Genomic DNA, 25377 nt, shown 5'->3' on the forward strand with positions numbered 1-25377 from the left:
TCACACCCTGATCTTGAAGTATGACATACAGATAAAGCGATATAAAGGTGCCACATTACCTCCCATGAAAATGGTCTGCACATGAGCCACATGAAAATAGTCTGCAGATGAGCCAATGGGTCGATGGTTTTGTTATGTGATTATCTTTGATTCTAGGTACCTAAATGACTTCTGTATTAGCTAATACAGCAAAATTTACTGACTTATCCAGAGAGTGACCATATCATATACTATTTCTTTCACTGGTCACATTTTCACATAATGTGATATTTCTATTTTGTATACTGCAGTATCTTTCCATTTCTTGATATTTCATTTCTTTATGTGTGCACGTTGGCAATTACCCTATGACTAGCTGGGCTGTAATTCCTTGACTGGAGCTACAGAATGTCAAAGAAATAATTGAAAACCCTCAAATCTGTGACAATCCGGCCTGTCTCTAATGGATCCAAGCGCGTCAAGGGCTGCACAGCTTTTGCATAGATGGAGTGAGACACTCGTCCTGATGTCAGCAATATTGCAGATGTACCTTGGCAGCTCCCAAAGAGGAACCTCCGGAGTGAGTGACTGACAGTGAGAACAGTCTAGGCAACAGGCACATGATAATGCCGCACAGCGCCAAAGTATGAATTTAAATGACACATTCTGTGACCCCGGATGGTAATGTTGGCACAACTGTGGCTCATAAAAAATTGGTCTCTTATAATACTATGCAGCTTATCACAATTCCTACTTGCCAAGGAAGTAAGGATCCTAATCGTATTAGAGCCAGTCCTCCAATTTTTTCTGTGAGTATGCTTCCCGTACACTGAGGAATTGCTTGATCACTGGTGAGTTCATTACAAAAAGAGTTGAAAAGCACTGTGAATAGCACCAAAGGCTGTTACAGTATGGTGCTTATTGAAATGGCTTCTGCATTCTTTGTCATATTCAATGTTGAAAGATGTAACTTGCAGGTATGAATTATTAGTACACTAATGTCAGTCACTCAAAGTTGGGTGATTTCTTAAAGGAAATCGCACTGGAGAAAGTTAACACCTTTGATGGTGATATACTTGAATGTCTGTCCAATTCAGAGTTTGTAACCAGTGGAGGTTGTTTTCTGGTATATCTTTGGGGGTATTTTTTAATTTCCACATATGTCTGTGGTTACATAAACATGTATTTTTAAAACATTGTTCAGCCATTACCACCTTCAATGTGAAGGTGGGAATGGGTTATGTACAGTAGGGGCTTATGCCCCTACTGAACATGTGTGTTATGCACAAAAGGTTCCATTCTGACCATTTCATGCATTATGTTGGTAAAGTGTTAGAAGGGACATCAGAGAGAAACAGATTTTCACCACTTACCATGGCTCTTTGTAAAACACATTGTTCACTGTATTAATGGGTAGTGCCTGCAAATGAAATAGGGGCCAATGTGGACATTTTACCTCCTCCTCTAAGGTGCAGGCAGAAATAGGCAGATTTTCAGCAGAAGGTCTACCTAAAATCCTGCCTCCATTAATCCCATTGAATACTGCTGGAAATATCTGATCAAACCATGAATTTGGGAGACGTAAACTCAATGGCATTTTACCATTACCACACTGGTCTAAATGACCCCATAAGTTATTTTTTGTCCTGTACTGAACATTCTCATATGACAATCACAAGACACACATGCAAATCAAGAACATATCATTTAATAGACACAAAGTCATACAAACACAGATATGTCTACTTTATACATCCACAAATACACTGAAACACATCACTGCAGTCACACAATCCAAACATAAACAATCGCACAGACAGACACTCCATCTTCCTTGAAACACAAATATGTTAGGTCGCTCTTACTCCACCACCAGGGGCATCGGAATGTGGTGCAAAGAAAGGACACCAGAGGCTGATAAGTAAGAAAAAATGGGCAAATGAAAAAGAGGGACCAATCTGAAAAGGTGGGTCAGAGGTTTATGTGACTGTTCCTGAGATCTATGACTGAACTGCATGCCACTGAACCTGATTGTGGGACTGTGTCGACACCTTTTTTCTAACAAAGTGATGCACACATGCTTTATGAACATGTGATTCTCTTGCATTTGGCCTGGTTGCTTTATCACATGACTTGGTGCTTTGAAAGTGAGATTCAATGAACAGTGTACTAGTTTAGCTCTTAAATAACTCAGGAAGTGTTTTGATTTTTCGAATACTGAGCATGCAATAAGAGAAAATGAAATATCCTCTTCCCTCTAAATCTGAAACTGTGGATCCAGTAAACTAGGGCTCGAATCCCCACCTTCTACAATTGGCACATGATGAGATCCTGAGCAAATCATCACTGTTCCTTGTTTTCTGTAACTAACTGAAGGGAACGTCTCAATCATCTGGGTTTATAATTTATAGTGTTATTCCACAAACACATATTAATCATGCATGTAGTGTGAACTGGTTTGGAGGCTGGATGCCATGTGAGGTTCTTATGTTGTGTGGGGGGTTGGGTATACAGAGTGCCACACACAGGCTGGGGAGGTAGGAAGCCAGGTATGGTGCTTTTGCTGTGTCAGAACATTTTTGAGTCCTAGAGTAAAACTAGAACCCTCGACTCATCTCTGCCAATGAATTCCCTACCTTTTACACCTCTTTATATTGGTCTAAAGCTAGCGATGGGGAGGGGATGGAATCCGATGGGAGGTGATATAGCCTGTTGTTAAATCCCAAAATGGAACATGAGGAGACCTTGGCTCAAATCACAGTTTTCCCATTTCACCAGATGATAATGTCTTGGTGAAATGATTTTACTCTGTTTAGTATGTAGGGATGTCCATTGGGGCCCGTGACTTTTAGAAACCACAAACATAACTGAAATATATGTTGCACAAAGTGAAGTAAAGTCCATAATATTGACTATATATACTTGAGAATCTTGGGAAGAGGTTGACATTAGTTATTCTGAAGGTTGGCACCAATGCATTGTCTGGCTTGGACCTCTGCACCATCAGCCAGCAAAATGTAATTGTCCCCAGGCCAATACCTGTCAGTCCTTCCCTGACTATGGGGTAGAGTGTTCTACATACTGTTTGCATATGACCATTCAAGTCTATTTATCTAGACTGCATGTAGCACATCAATTAGTGCTTTATACAACTTGGTTAATCTAGTAAGCATACGCTCCTGTATTTCTCTATCGTGTCTCCTTCTAACCCACCTTTCCCACCACATATGTCTAAAAGTCAGGGGTGTGCAACCTGTGGCTCTGTTAACATTTTGTACTATGGCTACCAGGTTCCCACACCATTGATTGCGTGTGCTAGGGCTGATGGGAGTTGTAGGTCAAGTATTTATTTTCATATAAAATAGAGGCACTCCTGTTGTAGATGAATCTGTCAATCAGGGGAGTTGCTCACATGTATACTGTAGGGTAGAATACCCATGAAGGTTCCATGTCTCCAAGGAGACCACACAACTTGTATATTGTGATTTGTGTTACAGAAATACCAACAACAGCAAAATGCACATTCAAAGAGGCATGAGATCATAACATGTTTATGAATTTATTTTATTCAAGAACCACAACATGTTTATTTGCCACAGTTATCCCGGAAGGTGCATGACTATACATGGTAAAGGCATCATAATAAGATATAATTTCAGTTGCTATTTATAAGGCTAAATATGTATCTTAACTACAACAGATGTTAATTGCCCTACAAGGTAAAAAGAATATAAATGAAGGAAATCATTTTGGAATGATTACAATGGATGTGAAGGTGAATACATATAACACACCTCCCTTGCTCTATCTTTACGGAAATAATGTTTATGTTAGCTATATGGCTTTTCTTCCAGGTTCTACTATCACTAAATATAACTACATCATCCAAAACTCGGTCTACCATGAATGGGCCACTACACTTTCTTTCTCCTGTAAGCACAGCTACAAGTCTTTGAACCCATACCTGATCAACACATTCCATTCTTGATAGTATTGTGTTGAATTGTATATTGTACCATTGTTTTGCTGCCTCTTTTGGACCCTTTCCCTTAATTCCAAGTCATTCCATTCAATAAATCTCATTCTCCCCAAACACAGTGGGATAACCTGTATGTTAGTGCAAGTTCCTCTATGTAGTTGTCCCAGTTCCTTCCTTCGTGGATTGACATGCAAATGTTTTGCATTAATGTTCTGTTGAACTCCTTCTACTATTCCATTGGTAGAGGGATGGATTATAGATGTTTAATGATGTTCAATCCCCATGATGTCTAGAAACCTTTCCATAAGTCTAGATGTGAACTGTACTCCGTTATCAGTTATACCTTTCTGTGGTATGCCCTCCCTTTGGAAGATATCATTCATGAATTTGATTACTGCTTTTGAATTTGCTTCAAATACAGTGCGTACCTCTACCCATTTTCGAATAAAGATCACATATTTCTTGTTCCCTTCTCTGGACGATAAGTGTGTATTCCCAAAGGTTGTTAGGCATTTCTATGGGTTTCAATGGTTGTACATATGTTTTGAATACTTAATCTGAAGAGGAGCATGTGATGCAATGTTTTTCGAATTCTTCTACCTCCATATCCAGGCCTGGTTACCAATAGTCTGCACGAAGTATTCCTTTGGTTATGGACATTCCAATGTGGCTTTCATGAACTAATTGAATGAGCTTTTAACTTAGGGGGAATAATTCCCACTGGGGGGAATAATTCTTCCTGCCCTCACAACATGTACATTTTCAATGCCTAGTTCATTTCTAATTTTATGAAATAACCCCAATCGCATGTTGGGTGACCACCCAGCGCAATCAAACAAACCTTTTTAAGTTCAATATCATTACCATGACATTGCTCCCCTTCATCCTGAGTTATGGATTCTCCACAGACCCAAAAAACCTCTTGTATTGGTTCTTCTGAGTCCTCATCATACAAGTTAACTGGAAATCTTGAAAGATGATCTGCTATGACATATTTCCTACCTGGAACATGTTTAATAACAAAATCAGGACCTTGTCGGGATGTCACTCAATTCATAATTCTTCTTGATACACCATGCATCCCCTTTGACAGAAATAGTGCCACAAGATGTTTGTGATCAGTGATTATTGAAAATGTTCTCCCTCATATACATGTTTTGAATTCTTTTATGGCCCATGTCACTGATAGGGTTTCTTTGCAATAAACGGATATCTTTGTTCAACCCCTTTGAGGGCCCTGGCAAATGCTATTATTTTGTCACCATGTTTGTCAGACTGCATGAGTACTACAACCAGCCCCACAATATGTGCACCTGTCATTATGTAAGTGTCCTTGCTGGTGTCAAAAGGTGAAGAAATGCGGGCAGTTACTATGGATTTCTTTATCTCAGAAAATTCATTCTCACACACAGAATTCCATTCAAAGTTCTACCCTTTGTTGTATAGGTTCCTAATATTGAAACAAGTATCTGAGAAGTTTCTTATGAAGTTTGAGTACAATTCTACTGGACCCAGAAATTACATGACCATGTGCTGTTTTTTGGTGGAGATTGTAATGCCTCTATTGCCTCAATTATCTCATTTGCTATAAGGGTTTTAATTTATTTGGAAACCTCATGTCTTAGCACAATGGGAACACATATTGCTTTTGCAACAACAGGTACTGAATCTTTCTTTATAATTAGTAAATGGCATGTACCTTTAAGGCCACCAAGTGCTTCCCTGAATACATCTTTTATGCTGTCTTCTGAAGTGTTGTATATAGTAGAAACACAACCTAGCATGTTTGGGTTGATTGATAATCCCATGTCAAATTGCTGATAACACACCAGAGGGCAGCAACCTTTGTCAGAGACATACACTTAGCTTTTTGTGACTTTACATTTGCATTATTAAATTGCAAGAAACCAACCCAACATCGTCATTCTTGACCCACCATATCCACTGGTCTAAACATGAGATGGTCGTAGACTAACAATGACACATTTTAAATTCCACGTCCCTCTATTGATGATGGTGTAATCCAAACTGAGTCAATGAGCATTTTGACAGGGGTATCATTGATCATGACAATTGACTGTGGTTTTTCACCTAAACTACAAACAACTTTACACACAGACCAGGTGACCGCATGCGACTGTTCCTAAGATTATTGTCCATCTGAAACCTCATGCTCAGTATTACCATTGATTTATCTGACAACTTTGTAGTAGGGTTATGGCAACATTTGGTCAAGTGCCTTTCCTCCCACATTTCCCACACTTTTGAGCTGAGCAAGCAGGTTTGTTTGCTAAATGTGAGGAATTGCAACACCTGAAACATTGCCTTATAGTTGGAGATTTGGTAGCAGATGGTTTCTTGTCATCTCCATTACTAAAGTGTTTCTTTTTCTTAATGCACATTTTGGTATCTGCAGGGGAAATGGCACAAACAGGGTTGTTGGATTCTTTTGTCTCTGTTTGACACAAGCCATCATATGTTCAACTTTCTTTGCAATATCTAAGCCTTCTTCCAAAGAAGGGTCACCTTTTGCCCAGATTTCCTCCATTATGTTTAATTCCTTAACTTGGAGCATGAATTGGTCACACAGGCGCTCATCATAAGAAGGATCAACATTGCAAGTGTTTGCTAATTCTCTAAGTGCTTTGATGAGCGCTTCAAGACTATCTCAATCATTGACACCAAAAAGGTCATTCTCTCATTGAAACCCTCCAATTGCAAGGGTGACAGTTGCCCAGCACAAATAATCAAGGATGCAGCTAGAGACCTAGTCCCATTAATCTCAAAGCTAATTAATTCCTCCTTCAAATCAAATACGGTACCGACTAACTTGAAAGAATCCTGGGTCCTCCCCTTACTGAAAAAACAAACCCTCGACCCTTCAATACCTACCAATTACAGACCCATTACAACTATACCCTTCTTACTTAAAATCATTGACAGAGTAGCTTATCTACAAATTCAAGACTAACTTGAAACTAATCACCTGCTAGGATCACGACAATCAGGATTCCGTCCCCTCCATGGCACTGAAACAGCCTTGCTTGACCTCAAGACTAAAATTGAGGAACTAAAGGACAATGGCAAAACCACCCTGCTACTACTGTTGGACTTGTCAGCAGCCTTCGATGCAGTCTTATGCAGCCACTTAACAGGAGAAGCCATTGCCTGGGTGCAATCCTTTTTAGCCAATCGCACAATGAGAGTTTTCTCTACCTCCTCTTGCGCCAATCCCATCCAAATCTCCTGCGGAGTCCCACAGGGATCCTGCATCTCACCAATGATGTATAACATCTTCATTAAACCACTATTTGACAAGTTGGACAGACTGGGTGTCACCTACACTAATTATGCAGATGACACCCAGATCCTCATACCCCTTTCGGGCAACTATGAAGAGGACTTGGCTATGGTGAACAAAATATACACCCCCATTCAGGCATGGATGGCAACCCATGGCCTTTGCCTGAATGACGATAAGACTGAGATTCTACTCCTCGGATCCAATTCTAATTTAAAAGAACTAACTCCAAACTACACATCCTTTAACATTGACAACAACATCATCAAGGTCCTGCCGGAGGTAAAAACGTTAGGATTCTACCTGGACTCCTCTCTCAACCTAAAAAAGCATGTTAACTCTCTCTCTTCTACCACAGCCTACACTTGCAAATTAATCCGAGCTGCCAGACCATTCCTGTCTAGCGCCAGTTGCATTACCTTGGCCAATGCGCTCATCATGTCCCGGCTTGATTACTGCAACGCCCTGTTCTCAGGAGCCAACAAGTATGTCACTGACAAACTTCAAAGACTGCAAAACTACACTCTTAGAGCAGCGTTGAACATACCTCACAGAGAGCACATCTCTAAATTTAGGAAAGAGGCCCACTGGCTAAAAATAAAAGACAGAATCCTCCTCAAAATGATATCCCTCACCTCCAAATGTCTCAACACCCTAGCACCACCCTACCTTTCGGAAAGAATCACTAGGAAAACTGCCGCCAGACCACTGAGATCTGCCAACACCTTCCTGCTTGACATTCCTAGATTCAAACTTGCCACGGCTGGAGGATACCAGCTTCCCAGTCAAAGCTGCACAAGTATGGAACACACTCCCTACTGACCTTAGATGCCCACTCCCGTACTGTAGATTCAGAATCAATGCCCTCAAATGGCTTCGCTCGAATGACCTATAACGTCTTTCTCTCCTGACCTGCACTATCCAAATGCCTATGACTCACCTTCCTCGCTCTCACAAGTGTAACCGTAGGCCACCCATCTGATGTTTCACCTCATGTACTGTATTATACTCTCTCTACAATAATTGCCTATACTAATCTTGCACTGTATCTGTTTTCTCATACTGTAATGTAACTTATGCACGTAACAACTATGTAACACAGTAACTAAGCTTCGAGTATTCTTGTACCGCTGCGCCCGGCTGCCCATGGGCTTGGTGCGCATTATCAAATAAATAAACAAATAAACAAAACAAACAAACAAACAAAAATGAAAGCCTCAATAGATTCATCTTTCACATGTTCTCGTGTGCTAACGTGGCAGCGTTGCAAGATAATGCTTATTCTTTTTTCATAATGTTTATCTAACTTTTTGAGAATGAACTTGTGTGGAGTAGGCATGTCTGACCCTTCCCCAGCAGTCTGAGTGATTGCAGGTAAATCAGGGAGGCTTTTTAAAATTCTTCTGCCCTCGTAACCAAGGCAACGCATGGGCAGGGCTCTGCGCCTCTCCATGTTGAAATTAGGACCATGGATGGCTGTGACGTAATCTAGGAAATCATCCCTCCATGTCTTCCATGGGATTGTAGCTCTTCAGAGTTTGGTAGTAAATGCAGATGTAGATTTGTCATACAGCGGCGGGTGGGACAATTTATGACACAAGCACGAGAAGGTTGGTAGAGCATCCAGTTGATTGTGAATGTGGTACCCACTAAATTAACATAGATAATAAAACTGCAACATTTTATGTTTTATTTATTTGAATTTGTATATAAAGTTCAACTCGTCCTAGGCCTCAGAGTGCACATAAAAGACACACAAGCTAGGGAATCAGCAGGATTAGGTCAGAAGGCAGAAGAGGGTGAAAATAAATCTGCTGAATTTAACAGAATAGTTGCTATGGTTGTCTTAAAAATTGGAAGGGAGGATGGGGATTTCCAGGCAGCGGGAAATGTGTCCCACTCTTGGGGTGAACAGACATCAAAGCGTGTGCCTCCAAAGCGGGGTTAGTGCAGCGAATTGGAGGTAATAGAGCACAAAGCTCTGGTGGGCATTGTGGGAGAAATCCTTCTTTCCAGGTCAAGTGGGGCTGAAGAGTTCCCGCATTTGTGGGTCAATGATGGAATCTTGTGTTTAACTAGGAGCCAATTAAGATTTTTCCTGAATTCAGAAACATGGTCACATCAAGCAAGACCATGAATTGCCCTAACGGAACCATTCTGTGTGTTCTGTAGTCGAGCAAGATTAGATTGAGAGGTGTTGATGAGCAGGCTATTATAATAGTCTAACCGTGAGTTGACTAATGCTGTCGTCAGAAAGGATCTGTTTTTTAGGCTAAGATATGGCCTGACCTGGTGGAGCAATTTAACAATGTATCTGCAGGAAGAGCGGATGCTTTAGATGTGTTGTTTCATACACAACTCAGCATTCAATATGACGCCTAAGGTTTCCACTGATTTACTTACAGAGATCTGTTTACCCATGATGGAGATGTGGGCCCGTATTGAGGATTAGTTGCTAAGTGTTTTCATTATTCAGCACGAGTGAATTATAGGCCATCAAGTTTAGAATTTCGCCATATATGTAGTTCACTTTTTTGACGTCAGTGGAGTAAGTACCAGTCAGCTCATATATGTATCTATTAAACTGCAAAGTTTTGTACATGTATCTATAAAAGAACATTTTGTAAATGAGGGTCAGAATTAAACCTGGCTGTATGCATGCTTAGGGAGATGCTGTTAGGAACAGAACAAGAACAACACATCAGATTGCAAGCAGACAGTGTAAAACAAAAGGTAGAAAAGATTGTTTGCGTGAAAGCATACAAATTAGAACAAGAAGTTCACAAACTTTGAAGGATGGGTCGATGGTGGTGCCCGACATGATCGCTGTGTTGTTAGAGTCTTACAGGCAAATAAAGTTATGCTGTAGTGAGAAGGAATGCTGGGGGAGGTTACACAGGAGCGCCGCAGGTATGGGAGCTCTGGGGAATAATAGCTTCCTCAAAAGGGCGCTTACCAAGAGCGCTAGATAGGATGCGCGGTACTGAGGCAAAGTGAAGTGTATTCATCCAGCGTAGTCTGGGGGCCAAAGTCCAGAGTGGTTGACGCTCACAGTAGTGTAGGATGGTTGGCAACGCTGGGGAAGCATTGCTGGAGATGCCGAAGGACCAGCATGTCAGGTGCCGTGCCGAAGTTGGAAGGAGTCTGCAATGCGGCGGTGGTTGGCACTGTATCAGTGTATGGTTGGAAATGCTGAGGGAGGATATTGTTAGCGTGGCTCAGGAAGAAAGAGTCAGGTGACTTGAGGGAGTTGCAGGTCCCTTTCTTTTGGTAAATGCAAACAAATACCGGCAAACAGTAATATGTGGAAGGCAATATTACCCTGGAATTCGTCACAAAGTCGGAGTATTTCGGGGGTCGAAGTGGATTAGAGAGGTGGCCCAGAATTGAGTGTGACAAGGATGAGGTGCCTTGTAGGACGTTTGTGCTCCTGGAGGAGAATCAAAGTCAGAACAGGCTCAGTGGATATTCCAAGAATGACGAAAAAGTGAAAAACAAAGTGGTTGCAGTGGATCAGGTGCAGAAGTCCAGAGATGTGACCATCAGAGCAGAGTATTAAGAGCAGGGGAGGAAAGATGTGGAGCGCAGGAGGGCCTCTGGGTTTCTTTTAGTTAGTCACCATTCTGAAGCGAGGCACTTCCAGGAGCAAGGTAAGTTTTCTTAGTAAGTATTTATTTTCCTATAAAGATCTGGCAATCAGGTTGTTTCTCACATATATACTGTACTGTAGAACCCCAAGAAGTTTCCATGTCTCCAAGGAGATCACACAACATGTTTATTGTGATTTGTTACAGAAATCGCAAAAACAGCCAAATGCACATTCAAAGAGGCATGGGATCATAACATGTTTATGAATACAGTCTATACAAGAACCACAGCATGTTTATTTCCCACAGTTATCCCGGAATGTTTATGATCATACATGGTAAAGGCATCATAACAAGTTATCATTTCAGTTGCTATTTACAAGAAGTCTAAATATGTATCTTTACCATAACAGATGTTAATGCCCTTATCAGGTAAAAAATAATGTGTGTGTGTGTGTGTGTGTGCGTGCGTGCGTGCGTGCGTGCGTGCGTGTGTGTGTGTGTGTGATGCACACGCTGTGGGGACCTAAACCCAAGTCCCCACATGGTAATGACTTCCAAATGACTTAAAACAACTTAAAAGATATCTGTGCCAATTTTTAGAACTTTTTAAAAAATGGCTTTGTGGGGACCTGTGTTTATTTTGGTGTGTTGATTTTTTACTCAGCTCTGCCCCCGCAGGCTGGGTGTGGTATTGCAGTCATCAACACACGGACAGGAATTTAAACACACTTGATAAATCAGATGCCCTACATGCTTAGGCAGCAGAAAGCAGATTCATGGGAACCATTTATACACAAATTCAATTGTGTTTTAAATGGCCTGAACTCTGCGTTTAAATGTAAAATAATGAAATTAAGCTGTTTTTTGTGTATTTTGTATGTTTACAGAATTGGATATAATTGATACGCAACATAAGTCTTCCTTCATTGCACAACACACTTCCAGATTCATTTTAAGCATTGGCTACTTTTTTAACAAATCAATCACAGTGTGACTTACTTTACTTCCTTATTTTTCTGTGATTTTGTTGAAGTCCCCATAGGGGTGGTGTGTGATGATGTTATGTTATGTTATGTTAACGGTACTTATATAGCGCACCGTCACCAACAGAATTGGTCCCCAGGCGCTCTGGAGGATCTGTAAATGGGAAGGTGGGATGGGTTAGTAAGGTGAAGAGGGCGTAGGATAGTGAGAGGAGTGGTGGACTGTTGGCAGCTTCAACTCGGTAGACACCGGGTGCTGAACTTTGGTGTGAGTATTGGATCGGTGTCAGTCCACGTGTGCTGTTGGTGAGGCTTATGTGTTGTTGCAGTGTAGTGTAGTGCGTGCAGCCGGTTGTGCGAGAGATGGTTGTGTGAGTTTTTTAAGTATGCAGAGAGTTAGAGTTTATATTGGTTAGTGGGTTATGTGGCATTTAACATGCAAGCATTCACAGTTCTGTCTAAGTGTAGCACGTGCTGACCTACACAATTCAGTCTGAGTGTGGCACTCACCAACTCTCACAATACCATCTAGATACCACACAGGCCAATGTTCATAATTCTATCCAAGTGCGGGACATGCCAACATTCTCAATTCCTTTTAAGTGTACTGCTTGGCAATCTTCATAATTCCGTCTAGGTGTGGCACTCGCTAACATTCACAATCCTGTCTAGATACAGCGCAGGCTAATGTTCTCAACTCTAAGTGTGGCACATGCTAACATTCACTGTGTTGCTACCCAATATCTGTGGGAACCTTAATTAGTTGCTCAAAGGCCATACTGTCAAATGTATTTTCCAGATTACTCTGCATTGCGTCATTTAGGGTGAATTGATATTGAATACCACACTGTGAAGACAACACATTATGTGCACTGATGTCATCTTGTCCACACTGTGAAGACAACACATTATGTCCACTGATGTCATCTTGTCTATAGTCTGATATGTGAATTAATTGAATGTTGGCATCACATTTTGTCTGATTATACAAACATATTCACAGGGTTAATGTTTAATTGATACTAATTTGGTTTCATTACAAGTTCATCTCTAAGGGTCAAAGTGGCAGTACTGGAATTGCTGCCACGTTGATCAATCAGTTGATATACGGGTTATTGAAAATGGACGCTAATTCCTCTGGTGCAATTAACCCTGAAGAAATTAGCACTGGAGGAATAAGCAATGCAAACCAGTGATAATTCCCCCGGGGCTAAATCCTCCAGTGGAATTAGAGCTGGAAATAAAAATGCTAATTCCATCCTATCTTCAGGTTAAAATACTGAACGAAACACTGCCAAAAATAGTGGCCGATTTAATCAAAAATACCCAAAAGGCGAAGGAAAATGCATTCAGGTGATGCAAATGAAGCCACAAATGCACCCAATTGGCCATACAAAGGTATGTGAATATGAATGTAATGATGCTGAAGTCCCCATAGAGCTGATAATGGTACTGAGTCCACCAAAAGCATGGTGTGTGGTCATGTTCAGGTCCCCACTGGGATGTTGTTTGATGACATAGAGGTCCTCACAGGGATGGTGTGTCATGACATATTAGGCCCCATAAGAATAGTGTGTAATTATGCTCAAGGTCCCATAGAGATGGAATGCAATGATACTGAATCCTCCAACTGGATGGTGTGTACTGATTATGAGGTCCCCACAGGGTTGATATGTGATGATATTGAAGTCCTCACATGGATGGTGTGTGCTGATGGTGAGGTCCCCACAGGGTTGATATGTGATGATATTTAAGTCCTCACATGGATGGTGTGTGCTGATGGTGAGGTCCCCACAGGGTTGATATGTGATGATATTTAAGTCCTCACATGGATGGTGTGTGCTGATGGTGAGGTCCCCACAGGGTTGATATGTGATGATATTTAAGTCCTCACATGCATGGTGTGTGCTGATGGTGAGGTCCCCACAGGGTTGATGTGTGATGATATTTAAGTCCTCACATGGATGGTGTGTGCTGATGGTGAGGTCCCCACAGGGATGATGTGTGATGATATTGAAGTCCTCACATGGATGGTGTGTGCTGATGTTGAGGTCCCCACGTGGATGATATGTGATAATATTGAAGTCCTCACATGGATGCTAGGGAGAATTCTCTGTAGAGGCTAATTTCCCGAACCTAGTGAGTCCCCCAGCAGCTTTGCTGGATTTTTGGGGTTTATTTTTTTCTCCTACCAAGAGTGAGACTCTTTTCCTCACACTCTTGGACATGATTTGAGGTGTTCCTTTGACTATCTATGTGTTTGATGGGCTATGGGGGTCTTTCACCCCATAGGGTTTCATGTGTTTTTTTCTATGTGTGTTACAAAGCACCCTCCGTGCAGTAACACAGGGATGTCATAGTGGCTCCCAAACATAGACTCCATACCCTGGGACTGACTACTGTCTCCCAGGGCATGTAAAGTCACCATTGGCTTTACTAGTCCCAAATTATTAACAGAACCAGTACAAACCATCCTATTGTGGACGTACTGGTAGGGGCAATTCGATTGCCCCTGGGTCTGTTGTTCGAGGGGGCACTGTCCCGTCCCCCCTGAGGCGAGTTTTGGCTGGTGGCAGTGGATACTACTTTTTATATTCGACCGTGAATATATTCCTATGGGATTTTCCCATTGTTCGAGGCTAATACTTTTTCAACATAGCCTCAGACATACCGCCGTTTTATTAAATTAATATTACTTCACTGGTTGGTATTTTCTGCCAGAACTCGGTTCTAAAATGGCGATGGTGTTCGCCTCTGTAATTCTAACCCAAGGTTGAGCCCTTTGTTCCACTTTTGGCGGGCTTCTGCACAGAAGCCCTCCAAAGTGGTGCCACTCTGTTTGGGGGGGGGGGAGGGGGTTTAGGCACCCTGGACTGAGTTGCCTCGACAACTCAAGTCGCACTCTTGTGTGCTCACCACTTAGCATGTTTGATTGACAGCTAGGCTGTGTGAATGGGGGTTTTGGTGCATAAAAGCAGGGCCTTTGGGGACTGGAACTTCAGAAGTCGCCACAGGACCTAAGAATCCGAAGAGGGAGAAGCTGAGCCGACCTGCAACGACAACACCACCGGTGGAGCCCTGCTGAACCGACTCACCACTTCCCAACGACAGAGGAGATCTCCCTGCTGGAGAGTCTTCTTCCCTTGACTGGTGGGAACAACCAGTTTTGCCTTTCTTTTCGTCACCCCCGATGTCGTGTGGTCGAATTGCCCGTGCCAAGCACCCCAGCAACCGGATAGCCACACTTACCACGTGACTGCGAACAAAAGGTGGTGCCTTGTGACCGAGAACTCCGCGGCTGGTTTCTTCCCTGGCAGTGCAACGATCTTCAGCTTTCCTCCACGTCGAGATCTTTTCTTCCTCCAGGCAAAGCCTTGACTTGCATCCGCTGCCAGGAACAACTGCCCCCGCTGGAGCTGTCTCCCCACTTTAAAGGTACTGTGTCCAACTGACTTCCCTTGTAACGGTTAGAGTGGGGTGTCCCGTAAATCCTCACCTTTCCACTGGGTTGTCCTCCAGACCTTCTTAAACTTTCTTTTCGAAACTGGTCCAACCGTTCTGTGACATTTTTCTACAAAGACTGGAAGTGCTTTTCCACTGTGGTGTTTGAGACATTCAGCCTTGCTCCCTCCAAGAGTGGGCCTGGCCCTTGACTTTGTGTGCTATACAGTAGATTTTGCCTGCCTGACTTGCATTTGTCTCTTAAAAGTGTTGCTTTCATACCCTGTCTTTTTCCCTCCCTTTTTAACAAATATTAGAGTGCCATCTAGGTTATGCGCTCACCTCTGTCTGAAAATAAGTGGTGTCTTGAACCTAGACTTGTCGAATATTATAAGGGGGTTGTATATACTTATAGTGACTGTGTTTGAAATTGCTTGCCTCATTAGTGTTAGTGTATTTTTACAAAGTGTGTTTTAAATAAATAAATCTATACTTTTTAATACCAAAGCTCTGGTCAGTGTTTGCTTATTCTACTGTGTTATCCGCCCTACTCTGTATGCTCTATATACTGCCTAACTCTTCTTGAGAGAAGTCTGACTGCTCAGCCACAGCTACCAGGTAATTCTGGGTGGTACAGACTGCTACCAATTGGTTTTACTGCCAACACCTGTAGTCTTAAACTTTTTGCAGTGGTCCCAGAGGGAACTGCACAGGTTTCTGCCTAACAAAGAATAGTATGTGATGATGTTGAAGTCTCCTTAATGAAGATGTATTATGATATTAAACTTTTTGTATGTGGGCTCTTTGATATTAAATGCCTTACAGATATATAATGCTTCAAGGAAGTAGAAGAGAGGGTTGGTGAAGATGTTGAAATAATTTAAGAAAGTATTTATAGGCCTGAGTGTGTTTTATGTTAACTTGAACTCATGTAATGGCAATGTTACATCAACCTCTACTTAGTACATGGCCAAATCAGAAATTGAATGAAATCTCACCTGACAATGGAGGTCATTACGAGTTGGGCGGTATTCTGTCTGTAAATCCACTGGTCTTACCGTTATAAACACTTGGTCTGGCAGATTTACCGCTGGATCACATGTGGTGGCGGCGGAGTATGTTCCCATTTTTTCAGACTCCATTGGACTCTATGGGGCATTTTGGCAGAATTACTGCAGCAGTAATTCCACCCTAGTAATTTCGCTGAAAATGGGTAGAAAGTCAGCAGATTTACCTCCAGCTCATTGCTGGAGGTGAATCTTTTACATTTCTGCCAAACTCATAGTTGGGTGGTGTGGTAATGTGGCGTGAATGCTATTACTGATGCATTTTTACTGCACTGCCCAACTCGTAATGAGTCTAAATATCTTTAGTTTCTCTTCTGTGCAACTGTGAGGTCTTCTGCCACATTTCACCTACTTCTTGTGCCCATTTATTTAGCGTGAAATTCATGACTGTCCTTCTTTACAGGCATGTTGAAGCTGTCCCTCAACTCTCCATTTAGGAGATGTGTTGTTGCTTCAGAGACCACAGCCAAAAATTCAAAAGATAACTTGGCCAAGCTACAGGATGCATTTGGTGCTTTCAGGGCAAGGATGCCCGTAGTTGATATATTGTGCATCCAGCCCCTTGCTCCCCTGTCAGGAGACAAAAGGGGGAAAATGTGGTTTGGAAGCTAGCCATCATGACCTTCACCACCAAACCTTATGGGGATGCATGGTTGGAGAGTGGCAAGACCACCCCCTTACATTTCTTGGAGGCACTGCTGAGCTCACCTCTGGAGTGCCTATACATATCCCATCCTACCCTACCTTGACCTAGGCATACCTACCCGTTCTCTTCTCAGGGTTAGTGTACATATTTCTAGTGTAAGTTTCTATTTTTCTATCGTGTAAATAGGTTTTGTGTGCACATTTGTGGAAAGGGATTTGTTTATATTCTTGAATTAATTGTGATTTGCCACCACAGAAGATAGCCAGGCACCAGCTTCATGAATTGGGTTCCGGTAGCCAGCTGGACTGAGCGTGAGGGGATTAAGACTGACCATTAATTCATTATAGGTGATGTCCCATGGAGCACACCCCTTCAACAGGTGCTCAAAATGACCATGTCCGTCGATTCCCTCACGGGCTAGGTCAAGTGCTTGGGTAAAGACCTTGGCCTAGCAGAGACCAGCATCCTGGTCTGCCATGGCCCTAAGAAAGTCGACCCTGAGACATTGCCCCTTACCATCCACATGTGTGACTCAATAGTGTCCTATCATCTTTGGGCATTCAACATCTGGCCAGTGTTATAGGCTAGCCTACCATCCACACCACCTATGCCTAGCTCAAGCCCTGCCCTGCCTTGACCAACACTGCACACATTCACCCTGCAGTGACCACTGTAGGTGCCATCATAGCTGCACCCACAAGCAACCCTAGTTCACCTGGGTGTAGCACGCACCAGTTCTACACCAGAGGATAGAGGCACCATACTGAACGCTTCCTCATGGCGAATGCTGTCAAGCATATGTTTAATGGAGGGTATCATGACACCAGCAGAACATGGACCCTATATCTGCCTGAGACCCTTCTCAGGTGAGAAACCGACCCCGAGATGTGAAGAGGAATATTGGTTAAGGGTGGACCAGACCAACCAGATAATCCACGACTGGAGAGCTCCTGACAGGGAGACAAGGCGCTGTGCTCTTGAGAGTCTCTGATGTCTTGCCACACACCCAAACCCCACATCAAAGGACATTATTCATGCTGGATGGAGTCTTTGGAGCCATTGAGTCAGATCTAGAGCTGACATTTAAGTATTATGCCAACCACCTCCAACACAGTGAAAGTCTCTCAGAATATATGGCCAGAACTGAACCGATTCTGCAGCTGCCTTACAAGCAGAAGGAGGTTGAGCCAAACAACCTGAAACTGGTCAGGCAGCAACACATAATGTGTGTAGCAAGATCAGTGCTGCTGATGCTTCTGCAGCTACGACTCTGAGAACGGATCCCGAAACCACCTTCCTTTGATGAACTGGCCCGGAAGGAGAGATGAAGGACACAGTGTATAGTCTACCTAGTCAACTGGCGTCTCCTTACACAGCCCCAGGATATGACCGGAGACATCAAGTGGTGAAATTGAATCAGACCAGCTTGGTGATGCAGCTGCAGAGGGCGCCAGCCAGGACACTGCCTTTAGGGTCACCCATGCTACCAGAGCTTGGAAGAGACTCTACACTCTCCGCCCAGGAGAGGAAATGCCAGCTCTTCGAGCTCAAGAACCATGGCTGCCCAAAGTGTACCAATGGTGAACAGCACCGCTGCAGTCTGCCAAAGGTGTGGACAGCAGAGCAGCACTTTCTGTATGTGCACAAACCCACCATATTACATCCGAGTTGCAGAGAAGTTCCAGGCCTTGAACATTCCAACATGCGCAATGGTGGGAAACGCCAGTGAGGACCAGACGGAGGAGCAACTGAATCCTCACAATTATTATGCACCGACAGTGTAAAGACAGAGAACTGCAAGTCTGTGCCACCAGACAGGTCCAAAGCTGCAGTGGCACCACTTGTGGGAAAGTCATCTGAGAACCAGCATCCACCCAAACTGGCTAGACCACCTGTGAGGTAGATCACCTGTAATCTAACTACCATCAAGAGAAGCACTGGAACACTTTGTACCTAAAGGGCTCCCATGACCACCAGCCACTGTGACAGTTACCATTGATGGATAGCATGCACAAACGCTACTGCAAAGCAGCTCACAGATGAACATTGTGTATGAATGGTTCTATAGAAAACCCCTAACTGATATCCCATTGGATCCCTTGACTGGACTGATCCTCCTCTGCAAGAGGGATCACCCCTACAAATATCTGGCGTACATCTGATGCAGGCTGCAATTTCCATGCAATGTAGCTGGAGTCAGCACCTCCATCGTCTCCATGGATTTGTTGTGCAGCAACCGGAGTGAGGAACCCACTCTCTGGTGGTGATTAGAACCAATTGCTCGATGTTCAATGCATTGGCTGCACTATGTTGGGAGATGGCTGAACCACGATATGTCAGCACAGTATCCATGCACCCTATGTGCCAGTAGGCATGCTTGCAGATAGATATTCGGTCCAGAGATTTACCTGATGGACCCGTTGTAGATGTCCACAACAACTGGTTGGATCAGATCACAGTCCTGGCACATGCCAGAGTGAGGGTTCCTGCCAAAGTGCGACTCAGTGGGGAGCAACACCCAAGATGTCTGGTGATGGAGTCATCAGAATTAGGGGAGATCCCAAGGGGTTTATTAGCACAAGAGACCATGGTGACAATGGATAGCATGTGCCTCAAGACCATCAAGGTATTGGTCATTAATGTGGCCAATAGGACCATATGTTTACCAGAATGCATCATCATCATCATGCAGTCACACCTGACCCCTCCTTTAGCCCTAGTAGGTGTTGCTACCAGCCAATCAGAGAAGGTACTGTTACGCTCACCTGGTCTCCACAGGGGCATTGCACGAAGCTGAACGGTGAACGTCTGCGCGCGTCTCTTCCTGTCCCACTGCTTCACTCACGCTTGGGCGCTACCCTAAAGTGATGAACGGGGAAGTTAACTTGCTGCTTAGGGTGGGCAAGACTCCCACCTCCCTCAAACCTCCAACTGCTTCCCTCTGTGCTTATGTCTCACCTTAGGTATCTTAACGTTGGGCTCTCCGTCCTGCATCTGAATGCAGGGGCGCTTTAATGTTCTTAGGCACCTTCACTGGATCTAGTTCCTTCACTGATCCTACGGCCTGTAGTGGAATCCAGACCAGATGTGACTCCGTAAGTAAGTCTTGGTACCAATTGGTTCTTGGTAACTGTTTTTCCTTAAGTGTTTCTTCTTCTTGCCAAAGTTTCACTATTGTCCTTATTATTTTGCAGAAGCGGTCTTGGAGATGCCAGATTAAGCAACGGACTCCTGAATACGGCATCGAGCAGTATTTATGCAGGTGAGTGGTAGCGCGTGAGCGCGGCATCGAAATGTACTTTAAAATAAGTATTTTTCTATTGCGGGGCTAACCTGGTGTCTCTTTTTCCTTCCTCTGCAGGTGTGGTGATGCTCCGGAGTAGCGGCCGCGTGGACCACTTCGATGGAATCCTGAGATGACTGATGCCTCCAGGTAAGTTTCGTTCTCTCTTCTTGTCTCCTTTCTGCAGGTGCGGTGGTCCTCAGGAGCGGCGGGTGAAAGAGCCGCTCGGATGGAATTGGAAAGACTGCTTCTCTCAGGTAAGAACTTAACTAATGTTCTTCTTCTTGTTTTTCCCTTGTTCAGCAGGTGCTGATGGTCCGTGGTTCCCGATGAAGTTAACAGTGTGTGGCTGAAGTCCAGGTAAGCAGGAGCAGAGCTGGCACAGTGAGCGTTACGCTGCAGGAGTGCAGAATAACGCAAAGCGTGTTCTGCTCTTTGGGTGCGGTTTATATAGCCCAGGTAAAGTAGTCCCAGCTAAAGTAGTTCCAGGACCAGCCACACCCTAGAAACTAGACTGCATAGCTCAGTTCTTCAGGACTGGGCTATGTGTGCCTCCATGTTCACTGGAACCTTATTCCATGTGGTCAAATAGCATGAACCTGGTGCCAAAGGTGCCAGGACTGGCTCCAGGAGAGCCTCTGATAACAATTTGTGGCCTTTAAAGCCCCATTGGAAGCCTGCAACTTGGAAAGGCTGGCTTGGCCCTGAAGACTGGGGACATGCATCATGACAGGTACTGGATTTGAAGACCTTGGACTTTAGCTACTGATGTCAGAAAATGACCCGGACACCTGAGAGAACAGGTCGCCATGTGCGCCAATGCTTTTTCCACCAGCCCCTGGGACATAGGCAAGGCCCAAACAGTGCAATACTGGATTGGGAGTGATTATGATGCCTAGACCCAGGAGATGTAGAGGATTTACACCACTACCCGGAGGATCTTCTGGAGGCAGGGATCATCCAAGAGTCCAAGAACCCCTACACTTCTCCTATCATTGATTACCATCAACTCTGTGGACCATTTATACCATCCACATGAGCCCTTTGATGATAGGTGGACCAACCAATACCAGGAGGCATTCGAGGAGCTCAAGCAGACCCTCACCACTTGAGCTCCTTGAATCTTCCCTCCAGTCCTGGCCTACACGGATCCTCAGTTGCCTTCCATCTTGCACACACATTGATGCAAGTCTGCAGGGATTGGGAGCTGTCCTTTGCCAGGAGAACAATGATGAGAAGAGATTGGTGAGGTCTGCATGCATAGCAGAGGAACTACCCAGTCAAGTTGGCATTTCTGGTATTGAGGTGGGCTTTCACAGACAAGTTCCAGGATTACCTCTTTGGTGCGACTTTCAGAGACCAGAGAGAGAGACAACAACCCCCTGATGTATGTGTTGAAGTCAGTTAAGCTGGATGCTTCCAGACATCGATGGCTATCATGACCCAGAACAGGCTGCAATGCTGAAGGAGTGGAAGACACTTGTGCAGATGGGAGGAATCCTAAATAAGGTAAGTAAAGTTGGAATTTGACTATTGCATTGCCTGGTTTTACCACAGAGGATCTATTGAGCAGTAGTGTATGCATTTCTCGACCAGCATGGACATCTTGGCAGTGACTGATCTTTTGTTTGGTCCACTTGAGGGTTTTATGGCCTACACTAGCAGCAGATATGCAGTATTATTGCCAGCACAGTTCCAGGTATGTCACCAAGAAGACTGCAACTCATCATGCTGCTTATTTTCATCACCTGCAGGGCTCGCATGGACCTCAACTACATCGACTTTATCATGTTGGAGATGGACAGGCAAGGTGTGCAGAACTTCCTGCTGGTGACAGACCACTTTACTCTGAACACGCAGGTGTTCCTTCCTAATGATCAGTGTGCCACCACCGTTACCAGGGTGCTGTGTGAGAAATCATTTGTGCACTATGGTTGGACAGTAAGGATTCATTCCAACCAGGGACCGGATTTTGAGTCGACACTTGCAAAGCAAATACTGGAGCTGGTTGCCATCAAGAAGACCAGTATGCCTCCATACCAATCTTAGGGGAATGCCAAAATAGAGAGGTTCAAACAAACCCTCTCGCCGATGCTGGTCACCCTAATGCCAGTTGATAAGAACAGGCGGTGTCAGCATGTGGCTAATTTGACCCATCGTTATAATTGTTCCGAGAATGAAGCCACCAGGTTTACACCATACTACTTGACGTTGGGAAGAGATGCCCAACTGCCTGTAAACATGTATTTTGGAGTATGCGCAGATGGAACATGTGACAAGAACTATGCCAGCTATGTGAAGCAGCTGAAACATCAACTAGAGCAAGGTCATCAGCTTATCCAAGTTGCTGTGGAGAAGGCAACAGAGGGAAACAAACGCTGCTAAAACACCAAGGTTAAGTTTCACGCTCTTCCGCCTGGCGATTGTGTGTTGATCCATAGCCTGGGAAAGAGTGGACAGAACAAGCTGGGAGACAACTGGGAGGTTCCACCATTCATCATTGAGCAACAATTAGGAGAGTTACCTGTCTACAAGGAGTACAGCCAAGGAACATCAAGACATTACAACGGAACCAACCGCTCCCAGTCCAGGTTGAGTCCAGGTTGAGTTTGAGCTGACACTAGCAGTGAGAGAAGAGGACATGAACCTAGGAATTATAGGGTACTGTGGCAGGCGGCCTCTAGCTAGAAATCATGGCTCAATATTTTAATATGATTATTATTATGATTATTCGTGTATTTGGAAGGGGAAGGCGGGAAAGGGATCTCCAAGCAATCAGGGGAGGAAACAGTGAGGAGCAGATCACCCAGTTTCAGGTTGGATGCAGAGCGGAAAGTGTGTGGAGCTAGGTGTTAGCTGGATAGATTTATAAATCAGGCCAAGGCTATCCTCAAGGTTTGTGATATTTAAATGGGGGGAAGCATGCAACAAGTAGAGTGAAAGGCACCCGTGTATGATGCAGCACAGAGATTCATTAAAAAAAGGAAAACGTTTGTGGCGCGAGCAGAGCTCCTTGGGGACAGTTGGTCTCAACCTTCACTGAGGAGGGTGGCACGGTGCTCCACCCGTACCTTTGCTGGTTCTTTTTCACCTCTGCGGACCCAAGCTGACCCTGACAGGTAGGGGAGTGCTAGAACCCACCACCGCCTCCTGGCAGTCCTGTCACTGCCGTGGCCTGGCTCCACAGTGCTCCCTGAGCGGTAAGCGCCCCCAGTCATTGCCCCCTCTCTCGCTCTGTCAGGCTCAGCGTTCTCTGGTATAGAGAGGGGAGTGCTGTGTAATGATTTAAGTCCTGGCCCCTGCCAAGACAGGCCTCTGAGACTCACAGGGCTGCATCTGCCAGGTGCAGCGTGGGTGGAGCATTGGTTTGGACCCTGCTCCCAGGCTGCCATCAATGCTGGACTACCCTTAGAATAAACTGCCCATCCCCAAAAATATTGGGGACTCACCCCACATGCTGCTGCCATACCTGCCATAGAACCATCACAACACAGACTTTTATATTTTGGAAGAACTGTTTATATTTTAAAATAACTCTTTTCTCTGCTATTTTTAGTCATTCAGCTGCTTAGGAAGGTTAATAATGTAAATGGTATTGTGTGATTACCCCTTTTTATATAAAAAATATAAAAATCTACTGGTGTACTGGGAGAAGGGAAACATCTTAAGATCAACTAAACAAACCATACACCAGCATTTTGCTGTCTGCCTTTACGTTTTGTGTGCTAAAAGGCATACCCAGTGTAACCTGTGCATTTTGATCCCACGTCCACTTCCCAATGAGGTGCACCAAGGCAGGGTCAGACTGGGGCATGAAATTAGTACAGGCACCAATGAAAAAGTGGCCCACAATCACACATTACTATTGATTACTATCCAGAACAGACTGTTTGAGTACTATCCAAGGCGTAGTAAAATTGGTTAAAACTAGTGTGGAAACAAATGAAACCGGCCTACTCTGTCCAAAAGTGGTCCATGCTGTAAACAAATACCTGGCCCATTATAGAATCATTGGCTGGCGCTTTCGGGAAAAGCCCTATAGGCCAGTCCGAGCCTGTATGCTCTAACGTCTGAGTCACTGGATCTTGCTCCAGAGAGCATATTGTTGTGCATTATGACATGGCAATCAAAGGTGTAATGGATGAAGATGCACCTGGGAACTAGCAATGCCGGTTGGGATAAACAAAGGTGCTGGTCTGAGCCATTTGAAATGGAAATAAAGATAAAAAACAATATTTGTATAACAGTAAAAAAGCATTACACACAGAAATATTACCTATGTCCACCCAATGCACAGCTGAACCTACCAATTTGACTATTTTCAGGCCAATAAGGGGACTTGAACCTGCAGTTTGTAAACACATGGTCTAACCTCTGAGTCACTGGGGATCCCTTCAGAAACCATAGCTTTCTGCAATATGACATGGCAGTCAAAATTGGAATGGATGAAGTTTCATCTGGGAACTAGCAATGCTGTTTGGGAGAAACAAATGTGCTATCAGATAGGCAAAGGAGGAGTATTATAGAACATTCAGTAGTGGCAGGGAGAAGTAAAGTTGGGTAGATTGTTGGATGAAGGTGAGGGATAGATATGATGCACAGGAAGTCATGAGTAGGAAAAGGTAGAGGAGATATGTGTACAATTGGATTGAATACATTGTGGGACTCAACTGTATTATATGGGGCTCAGCACCAAGAGAAGAGACCGCTGGAGAGCAGGTGTCCAATGCACAAGGTGGTGTATCTCTGGAATGTACTCACTGCATGGGGAGCATGAGCATTATTATGCCATGTCCCTGAAAACACAGATAGCAAATCCCATGTGCTTACTTCCTTAGGTCCCCAACAACATTTGGGAGGGGTTGTATGCTAGAAATTCGAATTTACAAGTAAAACGGAAATGAATTGGCAAATATACTGAAAAAGGTTTTTGCCATAATCAAAACATTACCAGCTGAGAGTAATAAAAGTACCATTTCGAGACAGCCTTCAACACAGTATTTATTTAAAAATGAAATTGTATATTACTTACCCCATGACAAAGGAAGGACCCTAGATTGGGTAGCCAACCTTAACTGTGATACTATAATTACATCTATTAGACCCCA

The sequence above is a fragment of the Ambystoma mexicanum genome, chromosome 1p (genome assembly GCF_040938575.1).
Source record: "Ambystoma mexicanum isolate Mex_15411 chromosome 1p, UKY_AmexF1_1, whole genome shotgun sequence".
Taxonomy (NCBI): Eukaryota; Metazoa; Chordata; class Amphibia; order Caudata; family Ambystomatidae; genus Ambystoma; species Ambystoma mexicanum.